At 39.1% G+C, this 14,980-nt stretch overlaps 1 protein-coding gene across 1 annotated transcript in view; it reads right to left on the bottom strand.

Moving 5' to 3' along the window:
• Window positions 1–14,980, bottom strand: part of LOC307126696 (uncharacterized protein) — a 30,268-nt gene that overhangs the window by 7,080 nt on the left and 8,208 nt on the right. The gene's annotated exons all lie outside the window — the stretch shown is intronic.

Raw genomic sequence — 14,980 nt, 5'->3', positions numbered from 1 at the left:
CTCATGTGGACTTTAAGGTTTCCTTGGATACTGAAACTCTTTCCACACTGAGAGCAGGTGTAAGGCTTCTCTCCTGTGTGCATTCTCATGTGGACTTTCAGGGTTCCTTGTTGATTGAAAATTACTCCACACTGTTGGCAGGGGTAAAGCTTCCTTCCAGTGTGAACTCTCATGTGGACCTCAAGGTTTCCATGCTTATTGAAACGTAGTCCACACAGATGGCAGGGGAAATTACCAATAGTCCCTGTCTTTTGAGCCCTTTTTTGTAAGGACGTTTTTTCAGTCTGTGAGCAACTAAAAGATTTTTCATGATGTTTCTTGTACTGATCTTTCTCTTCCATCTCATTCAGATCTTGACTCTCCTCTTTCAACGGCATCAAGTCTAAGGCAGAATAAAGACATAAAAGTTAATCCTAGTTAACCCCCGAGTCGGCTGCTTTTTTTTCTTACCAGTGCCAAAGAGACTCAAATAACTGTCATTTTTTTATCTTTCAGGCAAGTTTTATACATCATTATAATCTGTATAAAAGTCACAATAAAACCACACCACAACCACAGTCACAATAAAAACTAAATGTTGTGCTTTTTGCAAAATAAAGAAAACAAACATGATGCGCGATCTGCAGCCTCTCTCTCAATGATGTCTAATCTGATAGTCTATAAACAAATATTCTGTGTTTATGTAATCTGTTTGAAAACAGAGAGATGTCAGTCGTTCGCGAGCCTCTTCATTATCCGCTAATGCGACCACACCCACTTTTACTTCTGTTTTATTCTCAAAGTCTTATAGTCAATCCCTCTAGAAAAACGCGATTATGCGATCGCATGATTTAATGCATAATCAGCCAAAGTCTGCATATTTATGCGGGGGCCGCATTTTTTCAAATGCGCCGCACTTTCACAGCGTAAATTGCCTATTTCCGCGTGCAAAATATGCGGGGCTAGCATGATTTCATAATCCCTGCATTTACGTTGCAAAAAAGTCATATATATTAGCAGAAAGTTTAAAAATATTAGTTTACTTCACACAAGAGCCGCCATTTCCCCCTATTGCCATGGGAACGTTTTGAAGTGACGTAATTACCCGACGTGAACGTCATTGAAAAGCTGCAAACCCCGTGGTGAAACCATGATGAAGCACGCAAATTCCCATTTGCCAACATAAATAACAGCAAAAGACCGCGCAAAGCAGTTTCCCGGTGTGTTGACCGATTTCAAAAAACAGCATCATGAAGCTTCGAAGCGTTATGAATCAGTGAGTCGATTCAGCGGTTTGGAACGCCAAAGTCACGTATTTCAGCAGTTTGACACGTGATGCGAATCATGTATCGAATCGCTGATTTATAACGCTTCGAAGCTTCATGATGCTGTTTTTTTAAATCAGTTATCACTATATAAGTCGTTATTTAGGTTTTAGCACAAAAACTATTCTCGTCACTTCATAAAGTTATTGTAGAACCACTGTAGTGAGATGGACTTTGTAACGACGTCTTTAGTACCTTTTATGGGTCTTGAGAGTGCAAAGTGCATTGTGCCAATGGAGGCCTTTCTGAGCCATCGGATTTCAACTAAAATATCTTCATTTGTGTTCCGAAGATGAACGGAGGTCTTACAGGTGTCCAACGACGGACGTATCGCCTGCGATAATTAATGCGATATGGCTCAGCTTGCCAGTGAACTACGGCTCTGTGTAGTAAATGCCGCTCTATCTGAAAGCAGGTGATGGCGATTTACTACTTATCAAGGAACCGGCTTTACTGATGAGATGCGCCTAACAATGTCATGCAATATATTGCCCAGCCCTAATTGGAAGTACTCAAATGTCTGTTTTGTATAGCTACCTCTGTAAAACAAGAAGTTATTTATTCATTTTTTCAGAAGTTGTAGCATATTCCTTTTGTAAAGCTGCAGAACTTGTTTGACTCAATGTTTTGTAAATTTGAGCCATGTGTTTATTAAGGTCTTCAATAAAACAAGATAAGAACTTAAATATTCCCAGCACTTTCTGTGATGTAGTGCTTTTTTTCTCTTTTTCATTAAAACACAGTTTTTGCAAGTTCCCGCAATTTTATTGCATAAAATTGCATAAATATCCCACATTTTCCATCGCATTTTTTAAGAAAACGTGCCGCATAATCAAGGATTTTCGCCCGCAACAATCACAAAAAAAGCAGCATTTTTCTGGAAGGACTGTATAGTGGCAGTAATTTGTTAATATGTGTCAGGAGTTATGAATATGAAAACCGGTGTCAGTACCTTTTGATTGTAATATGAGCCTCACCTGCTTTCATTCATAAGAAACTCCTCCATGCTCGTCATGAAGACTCGCGACAAAACAACATCCCTCAGGGCTTTTAGTTCAAAAGTGTGCAGATGAGGAGAAATACTGATTGATTCTCACATGTCTGTGTCAAATTTCTATACAGATAAGTATTATTTATTCAATACTTCCCCAAAATGCACAGATGTAATCATAATGAGCGCTGGATACTCTGATGTGTTGTGTTTTCAGTTCATAATGGCAGCCGGAGGGCGTTCCGTGCACATGTAGTCCATATATAGCACAGACCATATATATACCATGTGACATTCCTGGAACTCCCTGACATAAACAAAGGCCCTGTCCCAAATGGCACACTTCACCCCTTTGAGGTCGATATGCGCCCTCGATGCACACTTCTGCAGAGCCCACGCTGGTGCGAGCTACGCAGCGGACTTCTTCCCGGCAGTCAAAGCGGGATTATGTCGTGAAAGTGCGGACTCAGAGGAAGACCGTGAGGGTTTAGGGTGCCATTTGGGAGAGGGCCAAAGCTTCCCGAGATCGCTGTGTTATTTATTTTGCGTGTCGTCAGTAGATCATGCGCAGAACTTTTCACTCCCTTACAGGTCGACAGCATCCCAGGGGCCAAACTACAGCACGCAGCCAACCTAACTGAAAAGGCCACAATTGCAGTACAGCCTGAGAAGATCATCCAATTCTTTGGCTTTAACAATTGACGACAAATGTATAGGATTGTGGCTATAACTGAACTGCAAAAGGCCCACAAGGCTGTTGCCAAAAGACTCCCTAACACGGGAGTGTTCTTTCCACTGATCAATTTTGCTAAAACACTACCACACAATGAGCAAATTATGATCGAACACTTGAATATTCACATAAAGAAAAATACCAGTTATATCCCACCACTCCTCATTGAACAATTTCAGGTCGAAAGTGATTGGATATACTGGAAGGCCCTTACAGCCAAGGCCATGCTACAACACTGGAGAACACATCTAAACTGTTCATCTACGAGAGTCCAAAACAGAAACAAAAGAAACTCATTGTGAATCTTGGTCAAAATCTCGATGGCTGACACATCTCAGCACTAAGACTTACCCATCACAAACACGTAGACATCTGACCCCTCTCTATTACCTAAACTAGGGCTGGTCAATAAAACGATAACGATATGTATCGCGATAGACACGTCATCGATATCAACAAAACATGCCTTCGACCACTACAAATGGCTGTCCCCTCAAATAGTGCCCTATTTAGGGTCTAAGGGACAATTTCGGATTTAGCCTTTGAAACTACATGGAGAGGTACTCTGCATCAGTCACTGCCTTATGACAAAGCATCTAAACGGTAAAAGTTACAAAGAAATAATGGAAGCACTGCACCTTAATGTTAAGAGATATTTGAAATTTTAGACTTGTTTATATTTTAATTATTTGAGTGTTTTCTATAGTTGTGTTGACATTTCTGCCTTTATCACTGAGGGGATTATAATCAGAGGAAGGTTAAGTTTAAAATAAAAATGTTTAAATGTAAAAATATTTTTCTCCTGGTCCTAGGTCATAAAACATATCAATAATTATCGATATCGACCGATATGAAACCCTTATATCGTGATACAGTTTTCAGCCATATCGCCCAGCCCTAACCTAAACCTACCCATTTTAGCCCCTTCTTTACCATCACTGGACTGACCAACACTACACAGGACCCTAAAACCTACCCAAAACAACCATGGCCAAAACGGCCCTATGTAAAATAGCCCACCTCATTACACCCCTGACACTAAAACACTTACAAATAAATTTAGATCATATAATATTACACAAGATTACTCTTCCATTTTCACCTTTTTACCCATTTTTACTGTCTATGGTAGACAGGCTGACCTCTTGATCTTTCAAGTGTTCAGGGTGGATTTAAAAACTACACACAGGTCTCATTAAAATTTGGGGCTAGCTACCTTTGAACCTTAACAGAAATTAGCAAAAATAGTATAGTCCACCAGACACTTTGGGGCCTCCTCCAGGGGCCGTGCAGTCCATGTACCTACCTACACACTTTTAAGGAGGTCTAAATACTTTTAAATACTAGGGGTCATTAGTCTACCAGATTATGGGGTCTCTCCAAGGATTATACATATGGTTGTACACAGATGGAGAGAGAAATAAATAAATAAGTTCATAAATACATACAATTATATAAAATAAAAAAACAAACACTTTTTCTACACTCTGGAGACTTTATTTAATATTTTAAACCATTCTACAAGCCTTTGCAACATGGTTTTCGTTTAAATGTATGGGACAGATGCAGGATGCATTTTCCCATTGGCAGATCATTTTGCTTGTTTTAAGCAAAAACTCACTCTACTCACATATATATTAAGAATTTTTTGATATTTAGACTGGAAACAAGTAAGAAAAGCAGTGTATTGCAGTGTAGTGTGCTGGGTTAGTCTACTCTGAAATATGAGCTAATTTAGTCCCCCCAAAAGACGTTTGTCCAGCTAAAATCATTCCCAGTTTCTGCAGTCAGAACACTCCATAAAGCAGGTAAAGCGGGTACTAAAAAAGTTCCTCTGGTGTGAAAGCACTTATATTTGTTGGAGCAGGGTTGGAACTAAACTCTGCAGGAACTAAGTTTTGCAGCCCTGCCATATGTACTAATCTCAGAACCTCTTCTCAATATTGTTCAAAAACCTTCTCTTTCTTTAGGACACATCTCAAAAATGTTCAAGTCATATATTCTTACTTAATTTACTTAACGTGCTATTGTTACATAAACTTATACACATTTTACCAATTGGGGTTTTCATAAACTATATTGCCAAACTGAAATATGTAAAATCGAGTGACACATTGGATATGACTTATTCACAGTATGACATATACACAGCCAATTCAGGCTTTTTATTACAAATGTCATACGAAGGAAGGAAAGGTGTGCATTTTATGTTCTATAATACACTGCTCAAAAAAAATAAAGGGAACACTTAAACAACACAATGTAACTCCAAGTCAATCACATTTCTGTGAAATCAAACTGCCCACTTAGGAAGCAACACTGATTGACAATCAATTTCACATGTGTAGCAATTGTGGGCGCAGACATATAGATGAATGAATCTTCCAAATGATTCGATCAAATGAACATCCCTTTTTACAAAGCCCAAATTCAGCTCCAGACCCCAGGAAATCGACCATCTATCACGGAGGCTCCATTCTGCCTGGAGCTACTAGTTGTAGATAATAATTAACCGACTTCCTATGGACTTTTGTCCAAAACTTAGACAAAGAGGACAGAGGACTCGTTGTGATCACAAGACAGAGAAACAATCTTTTCAATGACCGATAAATTAACTCCACGTGACACAGCTAAAACTCCAAGCAAACTCACAGAAACTGTTACATATGGAGTGCATCAAATCACTGAATATTGGACTTTCATTCAAATAGCCTTCGACATAGCTTGTTAGTGTGTTACAACTGATACAAATGACTATTATGCATGTATATTACTCCCAAACTATTGAATGAGTGGATGAAAAGGCACCGTGTTTGATACCTTTGTGTTCGTATTGGTATAATCCAACAGATTAGCTGAATGAAATCTTTATAGAATTGATCATGTCCTTATAGTAAGAAATTAGGTCTAAATTTACTCCCTGCTTAAGAGCAGGAAACTAAATTACTATAGATAACCCAATTTTATGGAAGGGGTGGAGACACAGTTACCCCTGAACCCTAATTGGCCAGAACCCATCCAGGGGCTGGGCAAATATTTGAGTTAAATCTCAGAACACGAACGAAGAATCCAGTTCAGAGTTGTTCAGAGTTGACCAGAGTTGAGTTCTGAACGGAGAGCTCCCAGGAGACGATCAGACGATCGTGGCAGACCAAGATCAGAGAAAATGGGTTAAACAACGATTTCATTCAGGCCATCTGCTCTTCTCTCACTTTCCTTTCTTTTACTTAAAGTTTATTTTCTTTCCGTTAAGTTTCGCCGCAAAAGATTCTCAACGAGTCTCCAACAGCGCGCTTCAACTTCAAACAACGCCCACAAGACTTCCAGCCAGCCGCCAACACGCCACGTGATTGGCTTCCCAAGACGTCGATCAAAAGACACGACCAGTCCTTCAGCAAATCAAAGACCCGGGAAAACCCCTTCTCCAGCGGGGAAAGAGAATCCCTTGTCTAAGACCCTCAGAAGACCATCTGCCACCTCATCAGGAGCATGCCCAGGCGTTGTAGGGAGGTCATACAGGCACGTGGAGGCCACATACACTACTGAGCCTCATTTTGACCCGTTTTAAGGACATTACATCAAAGTTGGATCAGCTTGTAGTGTGTTTTTCCACTTAAATTTTGAGTGACTCCAAATCCAGACCTCCATGGGTTAATACATTTGATTTTCATTGATTATTTTTGTGTGATTTTGTTGTCATCACATTCAACTACAGTGGGGCGATTTCGGATTCAGCCCTTGATTACTGTGGAGAATTCAAACTACATGCTGCGCGCGAGAGAGAGCGGTTTCTGCGCGGAGCGCCGTGATGGGTTTAACAACGCCCACCACATATATCATATAGCACTGATATAGACCGGAGCGAGTGCTTTTAAGTTTTTTATGGACATATTTCATATACTATAGTGCTCTAGACATGAACCAGAAGCGTGTATGCGCGCATTTTTCATCAAGTCTTATTAAAATGAAATGTATACACTGATTACACTGATACAACCGTATGTCTGATCACGAACGTGCTGACACGATGGATTATTCTGCTACACAAAAGACAATGATGTAAATTAATAAATAAACTGACAATTCAAGGAAGAATGGGCCAAAAAGTAACTGCTTTATTCTTTCTGTGTTTAAATGATGTGTGTCATTCGTTCAGAGAGTGCTCTTAAATGTATTGCAAATATCCGCGTTTCTCCTCGTTTGGGCAGTTTGTTGTAGGGTTAGATTTTTAAAATGCTTAAGGTGCCCTCAACTCAACTTTTAATATTCAGGTGTCTGTAAGTCTGACTCTGAGAGTGTTGCAGGTCAGTGTTTTATTGGTTGTTGTCTCTCCACAGCATCATTTTGTGGGGCTTTGCACACCTGTATTAACTCTAGTGTGGAATTTTTCTACAATATTCACTCATCATGACAGTAAAACAGGGTATTCTAGTCAATCTCCTGCAGTATTTCCTCTCTTAATCAGTAGAAAATGTGATTAACACCCGGTCATGCATAGGGGAAAAAATACCATCATATACCGTGAAACCGATATAGTTTAGAAAAATACAGTGATATACATTTTTGGTCATACCGCCCAGCACTACCCCATTCATACTTTCCTTTACACGGATCAGTTGTCCTGGTCCCTTTGCAGAAAAAACAGCCCCAAAGCATGTTTCCACCCCCATGCTTCACAGTAGGTATGGTGTTCTTTGGCTGCAACTCAGCATTCTTTCTCCTCCAAACACGACAAGTTGAGTTTTTACCAAAAAGTTATATTTTGGTTTCATCTGACCATATGACATTCTCCCAATCCTCTTCTGGATCATCCAAATGCTCTCTAGCAAACTTCAGACGGGCCCGGACATGTACTGGCTTAAGCAGGGGGACACGTCTGGCACTGCAGGATTTGAGTCCCTGGCGGCGTAGTGTGTTACTGATGGTAGCCTTTGTTACTTTGGTCCCAGCTCTCTGCAGGTCATTCACTAGGCCCCCCTGTGTGGTTCTGGGATTTTTGCTCACTGTTCTTGTGATCATTTTGACCCCACGGGGTGAGATCTTGCGTGGAGCCCCAGATCGAGGGAGATTATCAGTGGTCTTATATGTCTTCAATTTTCTAATAATTGCTCCCACAGTTGATTTCTTCACACCAAGCTGCTTAGGCTACCTATTGCAGATTCAGCCTTCCCAGCCTGGTGCAGGGTACAATTTTGTTTCTGGTGTCCTTTGACAGCTCTTTGGTCTTGGCCATAGTGGAGTTTGGAGTCTGACTGTTTGAGGTTGTGGACAGGTGTCTTTTATACTGATAACGAGTTCAAACAGGTGCCATTAATACAGATAACGAGTGGAGGACAGAGGAGTCTCTTAAAGAAGTTGTTACAGGTCTGTGAGAGCCAGAAATAATATTTTTTGTAGGTGACCATATTTTGCAAATAAATTCTTTAAAAATTAGACAATGTGATTTTCTGGATTTTTTTTCTCATTCTGTCTCTCATAGTTGAAGTGTACCTATGATGAAAATTACAGGCCTCTCTCATCTTTTTAAGTGGGAGAACTTGCACAATCGGTGGCTGACTAAATACTTTTTTGCCCCACTGTATTTCATTCATTCAGATCTAGGATGTGTTGCTTAAGTGTTCCCTTTATTTTTTTGAGCAGTGTATATACTATGGCACAAAAGTAATATGAAACTTTAAACTGTATCATGATGAATGTTAAAGTTTAAGAATGTTTAGACCAGAGACAATAAAACCAACAAAGTTGAATGTAAGTTCAATGACAGTGCTCAGACCAAAGCATATTAGCTACACACTTCAGCATCATAGACGTTTAACAGCGATTGTGGCATTTTGGAACCCAACACTTCAAACAAGTAATGTTGATCAGGGCCGTGCAGAGAGTTCTTCAGAGGCAAGGGCTCAAATGTAAAAAAGGGGCAATATGTAATATATATATTAGGGGTGTAACGGTACACAAAACTGACGGTTCGGTACGTACCTCGGTTTTGAAGTCATGGTTCGGTACGGATTCGGTACAGCAGTTTTACAAAATTGCTTTTTATTAATTTTTATTCAACAGTGGTTTAATAAAAAAAAAAATTGTGTCTGTCCTTAAATTAATTCAGTTATAACTAAAAGTTTCTTAAAGATAATGCTGTAAACTATATAGGGAGCCCTTACATATTAGTATTAAAGATTAACAACAGAGCCCAAACTATTAGCATAAATTAATTTGCTATTTATTTTTAGATATAATAATCAACACTCATAAGCTTCACATAAGGCAGTTTTTGCATTAATATCTAAATCTAATTATTATAATTTTTTCTCCAATTCGTTGTTGAAATATAATCATTTAGTGGCTGTAATTTTCATGACAGGTTTATTTAAACATACATTAAATAAACAAGACATCACTAACAGGCTACGTGGTATATAATGAATATATATAGGCTAATATAACGAATATATAGGCTAATATAGTGCATGTATTCAGTGAAAGAGTTAATCTCTCTAGTGAACTCACAGCTGTGGACACTGAATGACTTCTGAGGTAAATGTGATTCTGACATTGTTTACAAGCTGTTTTATTGTCTTTCCGCGGTTGAAACACAGATGGAACGATTACACAACAAATGATACGTTTCAGTAAGTTGTAATGTATCCTCAACATACCTTTAGATATTAATTTCTTTAGGAAGAGATGATCGCGTTCACTGGCGCTCCCGCTTGAAGTTGAACTGATACGCGTCAATCTGTCACGTCACATAATAGAGCGTTAAAACGGCATTTATCGTTTGAATTTCGTGATAAAATGGACTGAATACTTAATATGTTCGTGTGGGAACTCGGATTGAAGTGTGTTCCGCGCTTTAAACAAGCCGACTGTTAACTGTTATAGATTGCATTCATAACCGTTCGGTACACGCGCGCACCGTACCGAAAGCCCGAAACGTTAGTTCGTCTGTCCATGTAATTTTCAACTGATTTATGAATAAGAACAGAAAATTACCGCTCCACTTCACATGCCCAATGGAATTTGAACTTGCTTTGCCAGATCACGATTGGTTGGTGTATATACATGACAAACGGGCATTGGTGAATTGTGTAATACTTTAAAATATAGATTTGTAATTCAACACATTAGCTCTGATTATGGATGAAAAAAAATACTGGTTTACTTTTTTTCCCGTAAGGCCACACACTTTCTGAAAGGACCATATTTGGCTCGAGAGCCGTTTCCGAACAGTGGAAAATCAGCAGTCAATCAAAACGCACGCAACCCATAGCAACGCGTTATGGCAACGCCTCAACAGAAATTGTCCGACTTTTGAGCCGTTCGTTACTATTGTATACATTGTCATCAATGTCATGTTATAATAATCACATTTATTTAGTTTTATTGACATGAGAGTCAGACACTCTAACAAGGAGGCTAAAGGCTGCAACCTCTAGTGTCAGTCGCTAGAGCGTCTCTTGAGATCAGAGGAGTGAGGTTTACTCGCACAGTAACTACTATCTGGCCTCCATTACACACACCCAATGTTCCCTCTAATTTCTTTCCTCGCTGAGCAAAACTTTTCTCTATTGGGCGGACATTTTGGTCACCTAAGCAAAAACATTCTTTACCTGTACAGGAAGGTTTCATCATGCAGTTATAACTTTTAACTTTAATGTGTCATTTCTATTTTATTTAACCATTGATGTAACTTAGGGATATATTAAATTAAAAAAATATATAAAAAACAGTTAATTCAGAAGTCACTAAATTAAGCACATTTTACAGTGCTGTTAACTGTAGTCTTCTTTACCAAGAAATACTATTAAAATCTCCCCCAGGACAGTTCAATTCTTTATAATATAATATAATATGAAAATAATTAAAGGGTTCTTAAAGGGTAACTAAACCCCAGCTCAGAGCTTAACTCCACCCACTGGCAATTTTTGAAAAATGCAGGAAAAGTGGGCAGTGCCCAGCGGAGACAGAGGGGACGAACCGAGGGCGGGGCTAAGCGGAGGGCGTGCACCTGAGACCCGCAGTGACGGATTGATTGACAGCTGTCTGACTCGCGAGTCGCAGAGATGGAGAATGACTGGAGTGACACCAGTAGCTTTGCAACAGAGCGGTCATTCTCCCCCACCTTCACCTGAAGTGGAGGAGGGTGAATTGTCTGTAGACTAGGGCTGTAATCAACCAAAGAAAATCTTGGTCGACTGAAGTCCTGAAATTTTCGACTAAAAATCGACTAAAAATGACGTTAGGAAAAAAAAAGTTAAATTAATTAGCTGCGCACTGTGCGCAGTACTTGGTAGCCTTGTTGTCTGCATAAATGAATTATAAATAAACATAAACTAGTAGGCTATTTGCAGTATATTCAATCGTTTTTGAGCTGATTATTTTGGACTGAAGTGAGTCTGACACACGAGTCTGTCAGCTCTGACAGCGCTGCATCACGTGCACCTGCGCAATATCATAGCCTATGATTTCCCAAAATATAGTACTATTGTCAACTAGATATCATCACAAGAACTTTTGAGAATTGTTTTTGTCATATGTATTATAATAACTGACAGACAGTATAATTTCAGCCGCTCTGTGCAGCTCGAACAGGAGCTGAGCTCAGCTTCGCGGCTGAGACACGAATAGACTATTAACTTAAAGCTTTTACTCTTAAACACAAAAGGCACGTCCACTTTAATAAAAAATGAATATGTATTAAACAAGCCAGATCAAGAGCAGAAAAAACGCTCTCACAACTAAATAAATAATATAAGTTACAGAAAACTAGCCTTCTTCAATCTGTCTCTCTTCTCCAGTGGGTTGGGCTAATCCAAAAGTGAAAACAATGGGGGTGTTTTGAAGACAGTCTGTTACCTGTGAAACAGGGGTGCTCTGAAAACACCCCCATTAGCAATTAGTGCTTTCCACCTGATGAAGTGAACGCGGCGCGGCAAAACTGATGAAATGAACGCGGCAAAACGGACAGTATACAGATCCACTTTTGCGGCACGACTGAAGCGTGGTGTTGTGACGCTTCCCCTCATGTGTGTGTTGATGGGCGTTCCTCAAGTTTACCGCTATGGGCGTGCGTTTGAGCCAGCGGGGAATGAAAAACAAAGGACCGGCGAGAGACTTCTCTTCGCCAGTTGGTTGGGCTAATCCAAAAGAAGTGAAAACAATGGGGGTGTTCTGAAGACAGACTGTTACCTGTGAAACAGGGGTGCTCTGAAAACACCCCGATTAGCAATTAGTGCTTTCCACCTGATTAAATGAACGCGGCGCAGCAAAACTGATGGCGCAGCAAAACTGATGAAATGAACGTGGCAAAAACTAATGAAATGAACGCGGCAAAAAATCGACCAATCAGAATTTTGGTCGAGCCAGAACGTATCGACCAATAATCGACTAATCGACTGGGAGATTACAGCCCTACTGTAGACACAGACCCGAGCCTTATCAATGCGAGCCGCTGGCTCAAACTGCGTTAACTCCCGAGTCCCGATGCTAGCGAAGCAGCAGCGCAAGAGAGAATGAGACAACTGACTTAAACTATGAACAGTCAAATCCTTATACTGAATGCCACTAAAAATAGATCAGATACATGCAATGTATTTTTATTCAAATTAACTGAATCAATAAGCAGCGCAGGACCAATAAGTTCAAACCTAATAGCCTATTATAAACAGATTTCCTCAAATAAAAGTTAGACTATAGCACGTTATGGTATTGTTGTTCGTTACCGCGGCAACCACTTGTGTGTCAGGGTTTGAAAGTGCGTCTCATGTATGAAACTTATCTGTACCCATGACGGGCGGCAATAATATTGCAAGAAAATCCTGACGTGTACTGACAGCTGCATTATTTAACCACATTTTCTTCATTACAATGTTAAAGAAGTGTCAAGTAAGTTTCATTCATAATGTTTCTACTTCATGTAACATGACAGTTCATACTGGAGTGAAGCCGTTTATTCTAAGTGGCATCACAATTTATGAACATCACAATTTATGAATTCCTAAAATAACATTAGCAGGGCTCCAGATTGCGACTAAAACAGTTGCATTCAGTGGTGTAAAGTAATGAATTACAAATACTCTCGTTACCGTAATTGAGTAGTTTTTCTCAGGAATTGTACTTTATTAAGTAGTTTAAAAACAGTTTAAAAACAGTGTACTTTTACTTTTACTTGAGTACATTTGAAGTGCTGTATCTGTACTTTTCTGCGCTATGAAGTGAACTGCGATATTTTCCCTAAACATGCAGTCACTACATTATGTTTTTTTTTGTCCTGTCAATGTGATTGGCCAAGGCGAATAATAAGTCCTGTCTCCATGCGTCACGCGTGTGACTCCCGTCATATCAACCATAGCGTTAGGGAGTCGCGACCAGCCTAGAGTGAGAGACAAGCACGCTTTATGAAAGGGGGTTGTTGCTGGTTACTGTATGATGACTGAAATCGTGAAATTGCTCCGTGAGCCAACATACATCCTCATCTCAGCCTAGTTTATCAACTGAGCGAGGAGAGAACACGTCCAAAGTTAAGTGTTTCCTAAAGGGGCGGTACACTTCATTACAAATCATGTATAAAACTCCAAAAATATACATACCAGCATAATTAAATCAAAAGACAATCCAATGAAAATCAAAAAATATATTGAAAATAAGAGAATCAGAATTTTTAATAATAAAGAAAAGATTTTGAGTGAAAATTATAATGTTGATTTTACACTCATTACAAGTGCATATTTTAATGTAATGTGTTCTCTCATGGCGATTTAAAATTGTAGTCCATGTATATAGCAAATAACTTTCATAAAACATCAGATTTATATTTAAATCAGGTTTATGTTTTTAATTACAAGCAAAAATAATCAGTGGTGAAAATGGTGAGTTACTCGATTCTGATTTCTGAAGTGTAGCCTATTCTTTTAACAGAGAAAACATCCATTGAAATTAAAGCAGTACAATGAATGCGTCTTGAGAAGAAAGAACTGCTTTTTTAACATAAAATTGTTAATGTACAACGCTTTGCAGCCTTTTTTAATTAACCGCAAGAAAACCTCTACAGACTGGTTGTCATAAATGTTACCAGATTATTGGTTGCTTTCTCAAATATTACATGGCTGTATTTTTAGTGCGAGCAGTCAAAAATAAAACTTGGAGAAATATTGAAATACTGTTGATCACATGTTTTTTTTGTTCTTACTGAGAATCCTCCATAAAAGTGTAAGCTACATTTTTAATTTGCAGGGTATAAGGTGGAATAACATTCAGAGCATAATACTCACTACTCATGAGTACTTTTACAAGGGCTACTTTTTACTCCTACTTTGAGTAGTATTTAGGACAGGTACTTTTACTCTACTTGCACTACATTTTTTGACAAGTAACAGTACTTTTACTTGAGTATGCTTTTTCAGTACTCTTTCCACCACTGGTTGCATTTGTGACCAAAAATATTAATTTGCAAGTGATATTTGCTGAGATCGCTAGATTAGATTAGATTAGAATTTACATTTGTGGTACATTTATAAACAGGCCTGTGTGTGGTTGGGTGAATTATACCTTATAAATAGGCCGACTACAGCAAGTTGAGCCTTGAAAAAAACAACTCTATATCGCGAATCACATCGTTTCCATCAACGATACATATCGTCACATTTTTATATCGCGATATATCGTTTAACGATATATATTGTTACACCCCTACTGCCGATTTACATGTTATGATTAAGAAATTGCGTGCCTTTTTACCTGCATGTTCTGTGATGAGTAGCCCATCACATCTGTTGTTGTGTTGACGTAATAACATGAGAAGACGCGCAGCAAAGTTGCAGTGGAGTTCGAGCGCCAAAATACAAACGGAGACAGCGAGGATCTAGCCTGGGAAAACCCAGACAACTTCCGGCAAATTTAGATTTGCTCTGCAAGTAGTCTGGCAAAGAGCCCATTCAAACCCATTTCTAAACC

This window comes from Gobio gobio (assembly GCF_949357685.1).
Source record: "Gobio gobio genome assembly, chromosome: 5".
Taxonomy (NCBI): domain Eukaryota; kingdom Metazoa; phylum Chordata; class Actinopteri; order Cypriniformes; family Gobionidae; genus Gobio; species Gobio gobio.
The sequence above is the reverse complement of the archived record's forward strand: the minus strand, read 5'-3'. Positions and strand labels throughout refer to the sequence as shown.